The 15,413-nt window shown below is 33.3% G+C and overlaps 1 long non-coding RNA gene across 1 annotated transcript; it reads left to right on the top strand.

Moving 5' to 3' along the window:
- The first annotated feature begins 10,655 nt into the window (after window positions 1-10,655).
- Window positions 10,656-11,076, top strand: LOC149540755 (uncharacterized). The gene is made up of 3 exons (XR_016356043.1): window positions 10,656-10,735; window positions 10,824-10,913; window positions 11,011-11,076. It is a non-coding gene; the product is annotated as an uncharacterized LOC149540755 (long non-coding RNA).
- Window positions 11,077-15,413: the final 4,337 nt, after the last annotated feature.

Here is a 15,413-nt window from a genome sequence, read left to right as displayed (position 1 = left end):
TTGATGTGCATGTATTCATTTTGTAGGCTAGTAATTATATTCGTTACAAATGATAAAACATAAGATAAAATTAAAAAATAAGAAGACTCAAGATACATATTTTTCACCTTCTTTATTGTGAATTTTACTTACATAATTACTAGATTTGAGTGGGAAGTACAATGATTATTATGGATTTGGTTGGTTGTTTACTTCTAAAAATATAATCGTTGTACTTCACATTCAATTTCAGTAATTATGTGAATAAAATTCACACTAAAAAGATGAAAAATAGGTATTAGTGTAGTCTTCCTTTTTAATTTGGTCTCATGTTTTGTACTTTGTATCAAGTATCATTTGTAGCAAGTAAAATATAGTTTAGGTGAAAATTGACTAAGCAAGGCATGTACCCCTTCACATCACTAAATAAAAACTTCATTTACATGTAAACAAGAAACCAAATCCATAATTAAATTTGACTTAAGAAATTGAAGTTCACAACCATAAATGTGATCTTAAAAAATTAAATAGATTTAAAAGTGTAATTTAAATTATTAAAAAATAAAACTTTAAGTAATAATAATATGTAAATTGAATGACCACTTTTATATTGATTTACTAAATTACCAAATCTGACTCACTCCATTGTAAAGCTCATTTGCCCTGTTCCACAAGCGATTAAATTAAAATTAAAAATTCTACGTAACAACAATTTATTCCCCACTACCACCTATTTGAATCTTCTAGGTATATTGTCTTACAAAAATAAATTTTATGTTCATATCATACATATATTATGAAGAAAATCATACCGATTATTAAAATAGTGAGTTTTCAATTTTAAGAACAATAATATTTTGCTTATTATTGTTTTTAATACCAGCTGCAGCAACTTGCACCACCATTGCGTAACGGGACGTTTGAAGGGCGTCAAGTTAGGAGGAAGGTCCGCCGTCAATGATCCGTTAAATTTGACGTTTATAACTGAAAGTCGGTCCGTCAAAGTTTCTAGAAACATGTGACGTCTTCTCATTGAAGCAAAAAGCTGATCGATCTTGTAGGAACGCAAACCAATGGCTAACCCAGTTTGGATTACGTCATACTGTTCTACCAACGTGCAAATAAGATTCTGCCCACTTAGAATAATAATAATCGGTATGATTCTGCCCACTTAGAATAATAATAATCGGTATGATTTTACTTCATAATGTATGTATGATATGAACAGAATTTTTAATATTTGTAAGAAAATATACCTAGAAGACACAAATAGTTGGAAGTCGGAAATAAGAACTTGTTTCATAGTTTTGAAATATATATTATGCAGAACAGATCTATGATCTATGTTGTATAGATTTTCTATTTTTTTATGTCGATTCAGCATTTTTGCTTAGTCTTTTTGGTTAAGAACTAAGCACTGAGGGGTATCCATTCCGCCAAATTCGCCACAACACGATCTTGGCCTCATCCCTTTTAGATGTCGAAGCATTGAATTTAATCACCTCTGAAGTGGGTCAGATCTGGTAATTTAGTAATTCAATATACAAGTCCTCATTTAATTTATATATTATTAGTTAATTTATATATTATTATTTAAGGTTTAATTTTTTAATTATTTAAATCGAACTTTTAAATTGTTGTTTAAATTTTTTTAACTACATATATAGTTGTGAATTTCAATTTTTCAAATCAAATTCAATTATAGATTTGATTGGTTACTTACATATAAATGAAGTTTCTATATTTTAGGTGCGTAATTACTAGAGTTGAATGTGAAGTACAATGATTATATTTTTAGAAGTAAACAATCAACTAAATTCATGATAATCATTGTACTACACATTCAACTCTAATAATTATGTAAGTAAAATTCAAAAAAAAAAAAAAAAAGTATGTATCTTAAGTCTTCTTATTTACTATATTACTTAAGATAGAATTATTTAAATTTAAAAAAATTACTACATTACATAAAAAAACATGTAACAAAAAGAACTATACAGTAAAATAAATTCGAAAGAAAAATAAAATTGAAAGCCAAAAAAATTACTTAGATTGTATTAAAAATGATAATGCAATAAAGAATTATACAGCAAGATTGAATGTAATAAAAAGACAATTGTACAAAGACCGCCAGACGATGACCGCTATAATATCACGAGACCAAAATAACATATGACTATCAACGTTTATTTGTTTGAAATATGTATCTTGGAAATAATACACACTTTCTTATCTTTTGAAAGGCCACCTGTAATGCATATATTTGTTGATTATTTTATTGAGCATGATTGATTTGTTACTTTTTTCTAGACTTTTTGTTGATCCAATAATACATTGAGCACATGGCCACGCTTGTCTTGTGTTCATTTCTTTTTCTTAAATTGCTTTCCGTATTCCCAATATGCCCACTCCTAATTATGTCCTTTTTGTCATATTTCCCTCTCATTTTGTCATATCTCCTACTACTTCTCAATTTCACCCTTCTCTGAAAGTTACTACCGCTTCCCATGATAATCACACTTATTATCACCTTGCTATTAGGGCCTCTATCGAATATTCCTCTATTTATATGATGCCAAGTTCAACTAATCTTCTATAATGTGAGTTAGCTTTGACATGTTAGATTCTCACAATTGTTCGTTATTTTTATTTTTTATAAATTTACGGTCTTGAACTCAATTTAAGTAAGGAAAGGTAGAACTACAAGTGAGTTTGTGTTACTTTGTATTCACTTGAAAATGCATAATTTTATATTTTAATGGGGATCAATATAAAAAATGGCTAATCTTTATTCAAAATGTACTAAAGACAAAACGAAGTCAAATTTCCTTTCTTCTTTTTTGAGATGATAGCGGCATGTAAAAAATGTGACCAAAATAAAAAGAAAAGTACAAAATGTATATATCATAATTTTGTATATCAATGTAATAATAAATATGAATGTAATAATCATACTCCACACATAATCTTTATAATCAATAGTCCATCTAGAAACCAACAAACAAAAAACACTTGAACACGTAGCTTGTAATATTACTATCAAAATTTAACTTGTGTAGGATTGAATAAGTCACACCTAACATTTATTTAAAAAGAACATATATGACACTTAAATGTCTAAAATTTAATTAAAATTAAAGCAGGCAACACTTTGGTGCTATCTTAAAAAAATGTAAGGCACAAGATTCATTTAGCAATATAGGAAACCTTAGTATGATCTTGAAGTTGTAATGGACATAAGGTCACACAAGCATGAAGCTACATTGTGTACAAGAATGCAAATTTAAGTATTTCATGCTTGAGTGAAAGCTAACAATTAGTTGGAAGAAAGTCAATAAAGATCCATAATGAAATTCGATTTAGAAATTCAAAGGTCACAATCACATATACATATAAATATATATATAAAAACAAAGTTCAAACTTAGATGTATAATCTTTACATAAAGATAAAAATGACACGTTCAAAAGTTCAGTTCAAACTATTAGAATATAAAACATCAGCTAAAGATAATGCATTGATTAAATGACACCTGCCCAATAAAATACACCATTTAAACACTAAATTACTATAATAAAAATTAAATTATCAATCACCATTCCCAACCCACTCCATTATTAAGGATCATTTGATTTGTTCTAAGAAAATCTGAAGTAAAGATATTTGTTTGCGTGATAGAGATTTTAAATTTATTTAAGAACAATTCCTTCCTAACTTTCATATATTGTTTCTTACAAATACAAATACATAATTGCTTTTTCATATATTAAGGAAATGCTTTTTCATTTTGTTCTTGGTTGTAGCCGGTGGAAGCTAAGGACCACATCTCCACTGAAAGGACGGCTGGCGTGAAACCTGTAGATTTATTATTATTATTATTTATAAGAGATTGCAGAATCTTGTTTTGCACGTTGGTAAAACAAAAAATAATGGAATCTTGGCAATTAGATAGTGGACATGATTTACGCGCCTGCATCGACGGTTCAAATTGACTCCTTGCTTGTGATAATTCGATCGCACCGTCCACGTTTAATTTACCAAACGAAAAATAAATAAAATTGAATTGCAAAGATTCCCTGCATGACACGAGATTCCCTGCCCTCATATATGCGGCCGTCATGATCGATAAGACGTTACAATGCACATGTTCCTAGAAACTCTGCAGGCACAGCTTTCCATCATAAGACGTCAAATTTAACGTCAATTTTGACAGTGGGGCCCCCCATGTAAGTTACATCCCACTGTTCACAAACGTCCCGTCGTGAAAATGGTGACACTTAAAGCCATATTTTTATGTCGTTAGTTGAATATTATTTATGATTTTTACAAACTATATTAGGTTGTGATATTGCTATCACGATTTAATTCTTTGCTTTTTGAGTCAAACTCATTGAACCGTGTTTCATGAGTAGTGATTCAGCATGAATCCATCTTTCATGAGAATAAGTAGAACACTTAGCACTCATTGGATCTAACCTAGATCCAATGAGTGCTAAGTGTTCTACTTATTCTCATGAGAGATGGATTCATGTTGAATCACTACTCATGAAACACGGTTCAATGAGTTTGACTCAAAAATCACACAATTAATAGCAATATCACAATTTGACTTGTTGTGGAAATTATCTCCTATTTATCAAGCATATTAGGTGTTTTGAGCTTATGAATGAATAGTTTTTTTGATGGAGTTCATCCACAAATAAGTTTTAGATACATAAAATTTTGTTTATAAATTAAAGTTTTTTTCCATAAACATTTCAAGTTAAATTCTATGTTTCATTAATAAATTGATCAATTTAGAATAAGAGAATTGTGAAAAAGTTACTGTACTAAAAAAAAATTGAAAATGAATAATTTTGTTTGTTTGAAATGTTGATTATATTAATTTAAAATATTTAAATTGTGAAGATTATATATTTAAAAATTGTAATTATATTTAAATGATTATATTATATTTGTGGATTTGGTATCTATAAATGTACTTGGCCAAGTTTCTAGAAACAATAGTGTGGTGTTCTTTAGCATTGACATTTGAAATTATTAGTCCCTGCCTTATATAAGGCAGGGAACTAATGTTTTTAGTTGTGGTTCACTAAATAATTCTTATATCTAGAATCACTTTATCTCTAAAGTTGAAAAAACTTTATTTTTAAATTAATTTTTACCTATTAATTTCTTAATTTTGATTGGCTCACCCAATTTTCTTAGGGGTAACATTGATTTTGTGAAATCAAAATTTCCAAAAAATTAAAGTTCCAAAACTTTATTCCAAATTCGGAGGAAATGAGCAAAGAGAACAACTAGGTTTCCAGAACTTTCTTCCTACATTACCCATCAACGCCATGGATAGTTTCATGAATCTTCCTGAGGAGCATCTCAGCAACATGGAGCTAGGCTTCCATGATCTAATGTGCAGTGGACAAAGTATTATCTTCCACCTGCTTCCATGACACCAACCTTAGCAACAGACTTTCCTCATTGAACCTATTCACAATAGGCAAAGCACTAGGGCGCTACCAAACCATCCCTAGAAAACTTGTTCTCACCACCAGTTGTATCGTGGATGCCTCATTATCCCATCGCAGTTCATCATATCAGCTCAATTTGCGCATTTGTCAAGGACTCTAACCTTATAATCCACTCAGCCTTATCAATGTAAACCCAGCTAGCATCACAAAGAATCGATAAAATAAATTGAAAGCTCATTTTCAAACCCTGGAGTGCAGGCTTAACAAGCGGCTCGTTACTCCATCCAGGCCATTACCTAACATTCCACATCTTTTGGAGCTCATCATGGGGATGCACATATTACTCATAAGCTTGAAACTCCCATGCCCTCGGCTCCGTAGGTGCTTCAATCTGGAAATTCATAAAACTCCCAGAAATCATCATCCTCTAAGGAACGTTCCTGCTTATAGTTTCTTTGAAACCCTTGACCATTCCTGTGCCCTCCATAACATCAAATTCACCACCTCACAAAATAAAGAATTGAATCCCATGCACATACCTCTGAATCTTTTCCAACTCAACCGCTCAACATAAGTGCCAGGTTCAAATCTTAGCCACAAATCAAATACTTCTCATAATCATTTCCAAATTCACCAACTCACATAAGCACAAATCAAACCACCTCAGATTTGTCTACAAATCACCACTTCAACAGCTTAGGTTCGAATCCCAAGCACGAATCAGAACACCTCACAACTCTTCACAATTATTGATTACCCAATTATGCAGATAAAAAAAAGAATTTTGAAATTAACGACCATTTCAAAATATAATGTATTTTTCAAAGGACCCTGTGGAAGAAATCAATTTGTGTTCAGTATATTTATCACTATGCTACATTGGTAATTTATATTTTTTAAATTGGGTGAAAGATTTCATAGTTGGGTTGAAAAATGACAAAAATAAAATAAAATAAAATATGGTTGAAAATAAAATAAAGTAAAATATCGTTCAAAATGATAAGGAAAGATTTCTGATGCCTTAATTGATTAATCCAAATTTTAAATAAAATTTAATTTATGATTTATTATTTTTTAAGAATATTATTTCTTACTAGATTTATTATAGGTATTGAATATAATTTGATAAATATTTTTTGCTAATAATAAACATTATTTATGTTTATAATATTAAAAATTTGAATTTAATATTTATCTTGTATAGTAGTTAAAAGTATAGTCATATATATTTATATTTAAAAATATTAATATACAATTTATTTATATATTGTTTTATATAATTGTAAGTGGATTTATTAATTAAGTATTATGAATACATTTATAATATTAAAAATAACTTGATGGGTATCATAAATCTCATTCAAGAAATAATATATATTTCTATATCGTCAAATATATGTTAGACCTATTGTTACAAATGTTTGGAACATTCTTGATATCAATCAAACCTCATATTTGTATCACATTATTAAAATCAAACATAGTTAATGTAATTAGCATTAAAAACTTAAGAAGTCAAGATATTGACTCTACCAACCACAATAGCCTAGAAATTTGTCTCAATGTAAATCATATATCTAAACCTTACAGATTGGTTTATTAGTGAACTAATCAAAACTACATACACATAACAATAACATGTCACGACTAGTAAACTTATTTGTTGTTGTCAATATGTGAACTTTCAAGAATTTAAAAAGGGAAAAAGGTTACTAGTCAAATACAATACAAAAGTTAAGACAAATAAAACAAATACTCAATATATTTTAATTATAAATATGATACTTATAGATTATAAGAATTATTTGTTGTAGAATCTTTTGTTCTAGTTGATAGAATAAACTTTTTATACTAGTTAACAAGCAACACAAACTTATTATAGATCAAATCCGACCAAAATGAGGTAGATTCCTTTTCCATTTTTATAAATATAATCTTCTTTGTATCAATGTTTATAGTTTATGAGATTATTTATTCTAATCAATTGAATAAAAATTTGATGGTAATTAACAACCACAATAAACATATTCTAGATTGAATCCAACCATAGTTAGGTGTATTCATTTTTTCTTTTGATAAATATCATTTTGTTTGCTTGATTAGTTTAGTTTATTATAGATCAAATTCAACTAAAATGTAGAAGACACTCAAATATTTTACGGTATATGATACATTAAGTGAGCGCCCTAATTTTATGCTTCTATAAATCCTATGATGAAATCTCAAATCACTTGTAATTTTTAATAGCAACTTACTTGGGAAGTCATATGCTTATAAGTAAGGTTTTAGGACCACATTAACATGTTTTTTGCTAAGATGTTGAAAGATGAGAAACCCATACTTGTGCACTAAGCACAGATCACATGGTTGGCTATAAAAAATGTATTTCATTCAACCATTGATAGTTATTGTCAACACTAACAATCATAAAAAATAATTGGCATTAAACCCACAAGTGCTATAATTTTTTTGGTATGCGTTCAACTAGTGGGTCCTTTACCTAGATCAACTACAATCTATAATTGATAAGAATTTTTTTGAAGATTGTGTGCAAATTTTTGTATCAATATTTCAAACCCACTCCTTGATTCGTCATCAAAATATAAATCAACATACCAACCATAAGAAACTAGGAACACTTGTAATGTTACATAGAATTCACTAAACTCTCCATGCTAACTAGTAGACCTTGTATAACTATTTACTAGTTCTCCTTCCCCACTCTACAATGTGGAACAAAAGGACCTCCTAATATAGTCTTCACTTTTTTATTGATAAAATTGAACCTAAATGAAGAAGACAAAAATATATGACTTTTGAACTACCTACATCTAATTAATAAACACTCAAAGTCTATTATAGATCACTTACAATCTTTAATTCTTATTGGTGTTATTTTTCAATTAAGTCATGTGCATATTTTTGTGTCAATATTCTGGACCACATTTCCCAATGCACCATCAAACTACAAACAAGCCTACCAACAATAATAGACAAGAACCCTTAGACTTAGTGACAAACTTTGTCACCATATAGCTAGGTATAGTACATAATGAAAGAAGACTTCAATAATATATCAATATGCCTTGTACAACTATTAACCCTTGCCCCTTCCCTACCCCCAATGTGAATTAAAAGGACCTTCTCGTCTATCTCTCAAAAATTAACATTATCACCTTTATGGATGAGATCCATTTAAAAATAAATAAATTTAATTATCTATCATCAAAATGCACATCAATCTACCAACCATAAGACAAAGGGACCCTTGAATGTGGCATTAGACATTGTCAACATATAACTGTTACATAGAATACAACAACAAGACTTCCATACTCATCAATAGATCTTATACAACTACCTAGTAACCCTTAGTTACATAGAATACAAGAAGACTTCCATACTCATTAATATATATCATACAACTTATACAACTACCCTGTAATCCATTTTCCTTCCCTACCTTACAATGTGGATAAAAAAAGTACCCCTTTATCAAGCCCTCACAATTTGCCTTACTATCAGGGCATATGCACCGAGTTGTGGTGCCAAAAAGGTGACAAGGAAATTTTTTTTCCTATTTTAAAAGGAGTGTACGCACTATAGTGCGCACGTGCTATGGCTTGGGCAACCCAAGCCATAGCGCGTGCGCGCTATAGTGCGTACGCGCTATAGCGCATACACACTTTTTTAAAAAAAAAGTATATATGATGGGCTGCAAACCCGCAGCCCATCATTTTCATCAGCATTTTCTTCTACTCCTACAGTGAGCAGCGCGTACGCGAGTTGAAGACTCAACATTTGCACCACCATTTGCCAAAATGCCTCCTCGTCGACGAAATCCAAGACCACAAGCGCACCCACGACGACACCGTAAGTGATATAAACCTAACTTTGCATTGTTTGATATATTTTTCATATTGTTTTGTAAGTTTTTTATATTCTTTTGTAGGGTTTTTACAAATTTCATTTAGATTTGTTTATTTATTTGAATTTCAATTGATTTTTTATCAGGAAATGTTCATAATCAACCAGAAAATCCACAAGAACATCAAAACCCTCAAGAACTCCAAAACCAAAACCCTCCTCAAGAAGAAGAACAAATTCCACAACCCGAACCAATTGCAAGACCTCCACCAGGCACACAAGAAAATATAAGAAATGAAATTGAGAGAGGCAAAACTGAATTAGAAGGAATCATTGCTCGGTTGAAAGAATCCGAACAAACCAATCCAATGAGGGCTCAATTGGCATCATCCCTCGAATCCATTAACACTCAGATAGCCTCAGTTAGTGGTCAGTTAGATATTTGGCGGGCTAAGAGGGATGAACAAAAAATATTTTATGCAAATAAATTGTCATATGAAGATGTTAGAAAAAAGGAAATACCAAAAGGTAGTATATGTGCATTATTTAGAAAACCCGGTGAGCAAAATACTGTTAGAGAGGGTACTAAACGATTCCCCATCCATTGGTGCATACATGATGCTATTAGAAATAATTTTAGGGATAGATGGTGGATGGTTTTTGATGTCCCTCCTTGCAACAATCACAAGGTCCCCATGTATTTTTTGAAGAAAATTATATTGTGAGTTTGTCCTTGGGGAGATCCCCAATTATTTTGATATGTTAGACTCCCAGGGTAGAGGTGGGGGGTCATCATTTGAGAGGCCAGGAGCATGTCATGACCCTAATGTAGTTAGGGCAGTCGTGGTCCATCCACAGTGCGAGCATGTGATTATTCCTTCAGTTGTGAAGGAACATGTAGAGGCCAGCACTCTAGGGGCCATTAATGCTTTGACGCAGACCCTCATCCATTCCACGAGCCCATTAGTTGAGGGGGAGCCTTCTATATGTCATGGTCACATGTGCACTTCATGCGGATCCCTATGTACATTTGGCACTCATGTCGGAGATGGTGCAGATGATGGGCTTGTCACCGATCAGTTCCTGAATGAGACATTTGGCATTGACACACAGGTAAATTACTAATTTGATCATATTTCATACATATAGTGAATGATTAATTAATTAGGATTTATTGACATTGTTCAAAATTTAGGGTCAAAGTGTTCCTGGGCCTAGCAGTGATCCTCCAGGCCCATTTTTTGTCCCTTCGACGAGTCCTGAGGTATGTATCAATTTAATCATTTTAATTAATATAGATATTTATTACGTAATCATATTAAGGATTGAACAAAAAAAATATGCATGTGCATCAGTTCTCCACAGGACCCTCAACCTTTACCACAGACGTAGAGTAGAGACATCATACGAGCTTCACACAGGTACAGTTGTTTCATGTTAATTTAATTCATTTGATTATATTTATTCCATGTTTCATGTTAGATATAACATGTATTGTATGACATGCAGCTCATGATGTCGGACACACCTCCTCATCTGCGACAGTCTGTTGATAGTGGAGTGGCCGCAGCTGTGGCTAGCTCACAGCCACTGACGGAGGTATGAAAGAATTTTCTTCGTTTTAGTTGTTTATAATAGTTAATCTCAAAATTTCTAATGTTATTTATAAGTGATTATATTTATTGAATTGTTGTAGGGTCTTGTCACGCCTGATCGTCCACGAGCATTTGAGGTGGACTTACAGAGTGACTATTTGTTGGCGGTAAGAAAATAATTGATTTTGTGAGTACATATATTTTATTTCAACGTATAATAAATATTGATTCATGTCTACTTTCTTTGTATCAGTTGGACCCGGAGAAGAGCCTCAACAAGAGGTCAAGTGAGCGTGTCAAGAGGGCCTCGTCATCTTCACTGTCTCCCTCCACACAACGGAAAAGGACGTCGAGAGACTTGTTTCCTTCCCCTCGTGGGAAGGAAAAGATGTAGTTGAGATATTTGATACATATATATAGAGACTTGTTTCCTTCCCCATGTATATATATAGGCATCTGAGAGACATATTCGATACACATTTGATGTACATATGACATTCTATATTTGATGTATGACATATTTGATGTATGACATTATTGGTTAATATATGATATGTTTGTTCATATACGACATTATTGGTTATCATAATATATTATGTGTTTGTTAATGTATATGACATTATTGGATATCATTTTATATTATATGTTTGTTCATGTATGATGTTAAATTAGATATGTTCGTGTATGACATTAAATTAGATATGTGCATGTATGAAATTAAATTCAATTGCTAGAGAGTTGCCATTATGTCTACCAACTAGTAGATGTTCTTTTTTGCTTTATTAGTATTTCTCAAAAACTGCAAAGAAGCTGTTTCTGGTGAATAGTTGTAAACAATTGTGATCATCGAATTCATGTACTCATGGCTTTGGCTGCGAACACTTGTAACTTTGGCTATAAGCATCCATGGCTTTGGCTATGTGCACTAGTGGCTTTGGCTGTGAGCATTTATGGCTTTGGTTGTAGGCACAATATAGCCTTGGCTGTAGGTTGTCTTTCTTGCTGCATGTCGAAGTTACCTTCAAGAATATCATTAGTCTAAGATCATTACAATTAAAATACTATGACATAATACCTTGGAAATAATAGTCTTTAACCCATTACTTTATTTGTTAAAACATCATGTAGTATCTACTGTAGTCCTTCTACTCAAATATGTTTTCAAAAATACTTAGTATGGCAAAGAAATGTCTATGGAAAGCTTGTCAAATAGGATATTGAAGAACTAAATGTGGATAGTCATTAGTACCCATCAATAAGAACACGAACATCTTTCTCAAGCAAGCCATATGACATTAGCAAGTAATTTATAAATTTCCTTTGCAAATAACTAGAAGATGCTATGAATCTTAATATAGAGTTAATCACGAACTCATTATTCCATCCAAGAAGCATATATCACCCTAAGCCAATTAACCGACAGGATAAAAATTAATTCAATTTCAACAAAATTTTGAGTATAACAAGCATCTTAGGGATTCTTAAAAGAATTAACACGATGTTCACAAGAGCATTACAAGTTCTTGTAATGCTATTTCACATATTATAATCATATTCAGTTTTGAATGGCCATTTGTGTTACAAGCATAAATGTTCTTTAAGGTCTTTTAATTCTAGACATGAATTTTATTATGAAGCTTTTTTATGACAACCCACTCAATGCATATACTGTTGTTCCACATTATGCTAATTTGACTTTCATTGGTTGATTTGGGTCTAGACATGACGTTATTCACTACCTTTTTTATATATTTTTTTTTGTAGTGAGGTTCTGGCCTGAATGAATGTATTAATCATCGAAGTTGTGAACCTTGGTCGAGATCCTTACAAATATTTTTTCAAATTGGACCTCAAATAGTTTTCTCAGTCACCCCCTGTACACAGATACTGAAATTGTAGTTAATTACAAAATTAATACTGAATTAACACAAGTTTAATTGAGAAGTATTATGTTCCTCAATAGGCTAGATAATTATTGACTGGGAAGCTTTATCTTAGAGCAGTTGGTTTCCTAAATCTTTAGCGCAATGACATTCTTATGGAATGTGGAATTAGGTCTGCTAGCTAAGGAACGTTCTTTAAAAGGTAGAGGAAACTCAAGACTCACGTGTTTCCAATCAATATAAATGTTTAAATTGCTTCTCTAATTTTTTCTATTTATGATCTTCTTAAAACTTAACTTTCTAAATGCATTGATGGGAAAATAAAGATCTTCTAGGAACTAAAGGCTAATCATGTTTAATACTTACAATTCTCTTTTTTTATCTAATAATTTTAAAAAGATTGTACAAGTGTTTTCAAAGAGCAACACTTGTCACTAACATCATAAGAAGGAATATCCAAGGAGACTTACCACTGATCCCCCACCACCAAATTCAAGAGAAAACAAAATTCCACTACTAAAGAGATAGTAACAATGATCATCCCTAGTCTCTCCCTTATAACAAAATGATTACCATCAAAATTTTCATTTCCAATTGCATCATGTGCGTTGAAGCGATAGTAACATTTTCACTCTCTTACCTAATGTCTCTGATTTCTGAAACTCCTGGGGAAGGGCAAGGCCATCTTCTCAGTACTTCAAAATACAACAAGTTCCATTTTTTCACATATTGATAATCGTTGACTTAAAGTATAGTCAAAGTATTGACAGCCCATAGATATGCCCCGTCAAAGATCGCAGCCCTGTGGCATATAATGACCCTTAGGGACATTTTGGTTCAGCGTGCCTGAGAACGTTCGAGCACTAAAGGGGACAGGAAGAGGTTGGGGATAGGGTTTACCTGGCCACCCGGACCTAATGGAGTAGACAGTTTGATCCCACGACGAAAGATGAGAGAGATTTGGCAGTTGGCAACTTTGTACTGGCCAACACTACAAGTTTCAGCATCACCCGAGATGGCATTGTAGAATAAAAACGGAATGTGATCTCCAAAAAGAGAGAGAGGTTATTGTAGGTCTCTACAACACAGTTCTGTAGGAATTGGAATCTTATCCATATCTCGCACGAGCTCCGAGATATCCCCCATCAAAGATCGCAGCCCTGTGGCATTTAGTGACCCTTAGGGACATTCTGGTTCGGCATGCCTGAGAAGGTTCGAGCACTAAAGGGGACAAGACAAGGTTGGGGATAGGGTTTACCCGGCCACTCAGAGCTAATGGAGTAGACAGTTTGATCCCACGACGAAAGATGAGGAGAGATTTGGCAGTTGGAAACTTTGTACTGGCCAACACTACAAGTTTCAGCATCACCCGAGATGGCATTGTAAAATGAAAATGAAATGTGATCTCCAAAAAGCGAGAGAGGTTATTGTAGGTCTCTGCAACACGGTCCTGTAGGAACTAGAATCGCATCCATATCTCTCACGAGCTCCAAGATATGTCCCATCAAAGATTGCAGCCCTATGGCATTTAGTGACCCTTAGGGACATTCTAGTTCAACGTGCCTGAGAATGTTCGAGCACTGAAGGGGACAGGAAGAGGTTGGGGATAGGGTTTACCCAGCGACCCAGAGCTAATCGAGCAGATAGTTTGATCCCACGACGAAAGATGAGAGAGATTTGGCAGTTGGCAACTTTGTACTGGCCAACACTACAAGTTTCAGCATCACCCGAGATGGAATTGTAGAATGAAAACAGAATGTGATCTCCAAAAAGTGAGAGAGGTTAAATTAGGTCTCTGCAACAGGGTCTTGTAGGAATTAGATTCTCATCCATATCTCGCACGAGCTCCGAGATATGCCCCGTCAAAGATCGCAGCCCTGTGACATTTAGTGACCCTTAGGGACATTCGGGTTCGACGTGCCTGAGAACGTTCAAGCATTGAAGGGGACAAGAAAAGGTTGGGGATAGGGTTTACCCGGCCACTCGGAGCTAATGGAGCAGACAGTTTGATCCCACGATGAAAGATGAGAGAGATTTGGCAGTTGGCAACTTTGTACTGGCCAACACTACAAGTTTCAGCATCACCCGAGATGGCGTTGTAAAATGAAAACAGAATGTGATCTCCAAAAATTGAGAGAGGTTATTGTAGGTCTCCGCAACATGGTCCTGTAGGAACTAGAATCGCATCCATACCTCGTACGAGCTCTGAGAGATGCCCCGTCAAAGATCGCAGCCCTATGGCATTTAGTGACCCTTGGGGACATTCTGGATTAGCGTGCCTAAGAACGTTCGAGCACTAAAGGGGATAGGACGAGGTTGGGGATACGGTTTACTTAGCCACCCGGAGCTAACGGAGCAGACAGTTTGATCCCACGACGAAAGATGAGAGAGATTTGGCAGTTGGCAACTTTGTACTGGCCAACACTACAAGTTTCAGCATCACCCGAGATGGCATTGTAGAATGAAAATGAAATGTGATCTCCAAAAAGCGAGAGAGGTTATTGTAGGTCTCTGCAACACAGTCCTGTAGGAATTGGAATCTCATCCATATCTCGCACGAGCTCCAAGATATGCCCCGTCAAAGATCGCATCCCTGTGGCATTTAGTGACCCTTAGGGACA

Source organism: Cupressus sempervirens, chromosome 9 (assembly GCF_028749045.1).
Source record: "Cupressus sempervirens isolate cs-2001-9-10 chromosome 9, ASM2874904v1, whole genome shotgun sequence".
Lineage (NCBI taxonomy): Eukaryota > Viridiplantae > Streptophyta > Pinopsida > Cupressales > Cupressaceae > Cupressus > Cupressus sempervirens.
The sequence above is the reverse complement of the archived record's forward strand: the minus strand, read 5'-3'. Positions and strand labels throughout refer to the sequence as shown.